This window comes from Nicotiana tomentosiformis, chromosome 4 (genome assembly GCF_000390325.3).
Source record: "Nicotiana tomentosiformis chromosome 4, ASM39032v3, whole genome shotgun sequence".
In the NCBI taxonomy this organism is placed as follows: domain Eukaryota; kingdom Viridiplantae; phylum Streptophyta; class Magnoliopsida; order Solanales; family Solanaceae; genus Nicotiana; species Nicotiana tomentosiformis.
Genome location: NC_090815.1, coordinates 97,399,756 through 97,405,755, shown reverse-complemented (window position 1 = coordinate 97,405,755; position 6,000 = coordinate 97,399,756).

Sequence of the window (6,000 nt, the reverse complement as noted above, 5' to 3'; positions counted from 1 at the left end):
AAGCTCGTGCAGCTCTGTGACTCTACTTGTGCCCGCAACTTCTATATCAAGATTCAACTGTCGCAGTGCCCATAAAGCTCTATGCTCCAACTCCACTAGTAGGTGACATGCCTTCCCAAATACCAATTTATATGGCGTCATACCAATCGGAGTTTTGAAAGCTGTACAATAGGCCCAGAGTGCATCATCTAACTTTCTTGCCCAATCCATTCTTGTAGCATTCACAGTCTTTGTCAAAACACTCTTTATCTCTCTGTTCGACACTTCTACTTACCCACTCGTTTGAGGATGATATGGGGTGGCAACTTTGTGACGTACACCATACTTTTCTAATAGCTTTGCGAAGGCTCGATTACAGAAGTGAGTGCCTCTGTCACTGATTATCGCCCTTGGAGTGCCAAATCGGGTGAATATATTCTTTCTCAAAAAGCCAATTACTCCCTTAGTATCATTTGTCGGGAGCGCTGCAGCCTCCACCTATTTCGACACGTAGTCCACAGCTACGAGTATGCATTTGTTACTATATGAGCTGACAAAAGGCCCCATGAAATCGATTCCCCACACGTCAAATACTTCTACCTCTTGAATTGGGTTCATAGGCATCTCATGTAGACGGGAAATATTCCCAGTTAGTTGATATTCGTCACAACCTTTCACCCATAAGTGTGCATCCTTGAACATTGTCAGCCAGTAAAAGCCTGATTCCAGCACTTTCGTGGCGGTCCTTACTCCTCCGAAGTGGCCACCATATGGTGATGCATGACAAGCCTGCAAAATAGAAGATTGATCTATCTCGGGGATACATCTCCGGATCATGTTATCAACACAAATTCTGAATAGGTAAGGCTCATCCCAATAATACATGTGACAGTCACGAAAGAACTTTTTCTTTTGAACAGAGGAAAGATCATAGGGGATAATATCGCTTGCCAGGTAGTTTGCAATGTCTGCATACCATGGCGCTCCCTCCAATATCACCGCTAGCAATTGTTCATCTGGGAATGTCTCAGTTATATCTTCTACCTCGACTTTCTTTTCAGCTCCCTCCAACCTTGAAAGGTGGTCTGCCACTTGGTTCTCTGCCCCTTTTCTATCGCGGATCTCCAAATCAAATTCTTGTAGCAAAAGAACCTAACGGATCAAGCGTGGCTTTGACTCCTTCTTTGCTATCAGGTACCTAAGTGTTGCATGGTCAATATAAACAATCACTTTTGAACCAATCAAATAAGATCTAAATTTGTCAAATGCAAACACCACAGCTAACATCTCTTTCTCAGTCATGGTATAATTGAGTTGTGCACCGCTCAACATTCTGCTTGCATAGTAAATTGGGTGCACCAGTTTGTCCTTCCGCTGCCCTATGACTGCTCCTATAGCATAGTCACTTGCATCACACATGAGCTCAAATGGTTGCTCCCAGTTGGGTGCAACGATGAATGGTGCAGTCACCAGTCTCCTTTTCAGCTCCTCAAAGGCTAACCTGCAGTCATCAGAAAACACAAAAGAATGATCCTTTTCAAGGAGTTTACATAAGGGGTTAGCAATTTTTGAGAAATCCTTTATAAATCGCCTGTAGAACCCAGCGTGCCCAAGGAAACTTCTTACTACCTTAACTGAAGTGGGTGGTGGCAACTTCTCAATCACCTCAACCTTAGCATGGTCAACTTCAATACCCTTACTGGACACTCGATGCCCCAGCACTATACCTTCTTGTACCATAAAATGGCACTTCTCCGAGTTCAACACTAAATTTATCTCCACACACCTTTTTAACACTCTTCTTAAATTGTGCAGACAGTCTTCAAACGAATCCCCTACCACAGAGAAATCATCCATAAAGACTTCCATAATATCTTCAACCATGTCAGTAAAAATGGCTAAGATACACCTCTCAAAGGTGGCCGGTGAATTGCATAGGCCAAACGGCATTCTCCGAAAGGCAAAGATGCTATATGGGCAAGTGAATGATGTCTTCTCTCTATCCTCAGGGGCTATGGAAATCTGATTGTACCCCGAATACCCATCCAAAAAACAGAAGTGAGACCTCTCTGCCAGTCTATCCAACATTTGGTCAATGAATGGTAAAGGAAATGGTTTTTCCGGGTGGCTGTGTTCAGTTTTCTATAATCCATACAAATTCGCCAACCCGTAACTGTACGAGTTGAGATCAACTCATTATTCTCATTGGGCACTACAGTCATTCCACCCTTCTACACACTGAACTGGGCTAACCCAATTACTGTCAGAGATTGGGAAGATGATTCCCGCATCTAGCCACTTGATCACTTCTTTCTTCACCACTTCTTTCATGTTGGGGTTCAGCCTTCTTTGATGTTCTCTGGAAGGTTTGTGCCCATCTTCCAATAGAATCTTATGCATACAAAATGTCGGGCTGATCCACTTAATATCTGCAATGGTCCAGCCAATTGCAGTCTTGCATTCCATTAACACCTGCAAAAGTTGTTCTTCTTGCACATCTAACAAACTGGATGAGATAATAACAGGTAAAGTGGATTTAGGTCCCAAGAAAACGTACCTGAGGTGAAAAAGTAACGGTTTTAGTTCCAACTGTGGTGGCTCTTCAATTGACGGCTTAGCTGGAGGTGTTTTTCTTTCTTCCAAGTGTAAGGGCTCGAATTCGAGCTCTCTTTTCCAGTACCCTCGCCCTTCAAGGGCCACAACCCACTCTGTCAAGTTTTCACCATTCATTTCTTCTAAGTTCATAAGACATGCTGCTAGAGGGTCTTTTGCATTCAGAGTCTCATCTTCCTCCTCCAAGATCACATCCACAGCTTCTATCAGAGAGCAGTTAGCAAACTCACTAGGTCTCCGTATAGATTTTTGCACATTAAACGTTATCTCTTCATCGTTCAATCTCATCTTTAGCTCTCCAGTTTCACAATCAATTAGGGCTCTCCCAGTGGCCAAGAATGGCCTTCCCAAAATTATGGGAATCTCCTCGTCAACCCGACAGTCTAAAATGACAAAATCTACTGGGAAAACAAACTTCCCCACCTGTACTAATACATCATCAATGATACCAGAGGGCCTTTTCACTGTCCGGTCGGCCAGCTGTAACAACATAGATGCGGGTCTAGCTCTTCTAATGCCTAACATTTTGTAGATAGTCAAGGGCATCAAGTTTATGCTTGCCCCCAAATCACAAAGTGCCTTAGCAAACGCATAGTTGCCTATTGTGCATGGGATTGTGAAACTCCCCGGATCAGATAACTTCTCTGCTATGGGTCTTATCACAATAGCACTACATGTCTGAGTCAGTGTAACCGTGGCCAAGTCTTGAAAGTCGAACTTACGAGACATCAAGTCCTTCATCATTTTTGCATAACCAGGCATTTCCTCTAAGGCATCAATCAATGGAATGTTTACCTGAATTTGCTTCAACATCTCCAAGAATTTTTTGTATTGCTCATCTTTTTGATATTTGGCCAATCTTTGGGGGAAGGGTGCTGGAGGCCGCTTCTTTAATGTGCTTTGATTTTGAAGCTGCTCTGGCACTGTTTCTGCTGCCTTCTCTTGCTCTGACTCAGTTTCTTTCGCGACTTCTTTTTCCTTGCTTGTTTCGGCTAGCGCATGTTGTACCATCACCTCTGTTAACCCCGTTGATTCATCTATCTCGATGGGTACAGGCACAAGTGTTTCAGTAGGCCGGCTTTCGTGAGCCATCTCTTGCTCCAGATCTAGGTCTCTACCATTTCGTAGACTCACTGCCATAAGCTGTTTTGGGCCCTATTTTTTTGGATTGACTTGTGTATCTGCAGGTAACGCCCCTTGGGGATGATTGTTTAGGGCCATAGAAATCTATCCTAATTGAATCTCAATACCCTTTATTGTTGATTCATGCGAGTCTACCCTCTGTTACATTTTTCCCGTAGACCCAATCAATTGTTGCAGCATTCCCTCAAGTTTAGTAAACCCATCCTCTGGTCTCATAATCTGTTGTTGTTGAGGTTGTTGATAAGTCAGTTGTTGATTTTACTGGATGTAGCCTTGTTGCCTTTGGTAAGGCGCAACTTGACCTATTGATCGCATAGCTCCAGCATTGTTGTTGTTATTGTACTGCTGCTGCGCTGGTCTATATTGTTGATTATGTTGACCTCAATTCAAACCACCTTGCCTTTGTCCCCCATAGTTGGCTACATAATTCATATCTTAATGATATTGCTGGTTGTCACCTTCCGCACTCCACGAGCAAACATATGGTTGGTTAATACATGGTGTACATAAGCCCCCATTAGTTGTGTCAACTATGTGAACTTGCTACTTCTAGCCTGATTCATCAATCTTTTTGGTGAGGATACTCATTTGTGTCATTAGGGTGGCCACATTCTTAGCTATGGAGTTGTTTGGATCCAACGCCACTGAGTGAACTACCGGAGTGATCGTGGAAGCTCTAGTCATCCATCCTGAGTTTTGTGCCATCTTATCAAGTAGGATCTTGCATTCTGGGAATGTTTTACTCAGAAATGCTCCACCCACTGAAGCATCAACATTGGCCTTTAAGCTGTCAGCCAGTCCCATGTAGAATCTCTGCCTTAACATCTGATCTGGGATACCATGATGTGGACACTTAACCAATATGACCTTGAATCTCTCCCATGTTTCTTGTAGTGATTCTGTTGGTCTCTGCCTATAGCTCAATATATCATCAATCTTTTGGGCAGTTTTATTTGGTGGATAGAATTTGTTCAAAAATTGCTTGACTAATTCCTCCCAAGTAGTGATGGAATTTATGGGGAGCAAATTAAGCCAAGTCTGAGCTTCTCCTGTCAGCGAGAATGGGAACAAAAAAAGCTTTATTGCATCCGGTCTTACGTTGGGTTGCCTTTGCGTTAAACATATTGACATGAAATTCTTCAGGTGCTGCTGAGGATCTTCAATGTGTGACCCAGAGAACAGTCCCTTGTTCTGCAACAAATGTAGCATGTTATTTGTGATTTGGAATGATTCTGCTTATATCTGAGGGACTGCAATTACGGTTGCCAGATTGTCAGCGGTGGGTTATGCCCAATCAGATAATGCTGTTTCTAGTACAAGAGGCACCACACCCCGAATGTTTGGTTCATTCTCATTGTTTCTGTTGTTTATTGGATTTTCTATTCCGTCAGCCATGTTTGGTTCGATTTGTTCTCTCGAGTTTGTTATTGTTTGCTTCTCTTGTTTGCACAATTTAGTGCCTTGAAAACTTTCTCAGGATCTGATATTGCTTCAAGCAATTCACCAGTTCTTGAGGAATTCTTAGGCATGCACCTGTAACACCCAAGACTACAAACGTTAAAATTTCAATGTATTTGGTTTAGAATGGGGAAAATTGACTACACTAAGAATTCTAGCACTTCTTTTAGATGTAATTAATATCGTTAACTCCCCGGCAACGGCGCCAAAATTTGATCACGCCCAACTATGCCTTATAAAAAGGACTAAACGGTCGTTGCAAATATATTCCGGCTAATAAGTCCGGAGTCGAATCCCACAAGGAATTAACCTATCAAATACAGCTACTAGACTCGCACAAATTCACACAATCAATCTTCGGAAGGATTTAAGTAACAAATTGGTTTTTACTAACTAAATATTACGTAATTAAAATGTAATAATTAACAACTAACTACGAACGGGTTGTAAACAAGAATTGGAATGACCTAAGGTTGTGATTTCCTCTATTGTCGGAATCTTTTTCGCTACGTTTTCTACAAGTTTGCCTAAGTCTTCTCTACCGATCATGAGCACTCTAACTGTCGTAACTCTCTCCCGAGTAATTACCATAATTACTAGATATATTCTCCCGAATTATGCTAGCTAGCATTAAGCACAACTCACTCAGATCGAACCAAGGTTTCGTTATCCCTAAACCCACCTTTAAACCTCCGTATTGATCCCTCATATACATTTAGGAGTGATGTTGTTCAACAACTACCTAAATATGCACTCTCTCCCGAGTAATACATACTAAATAGGCACAGCTAATTGAAGGCCCTTCAA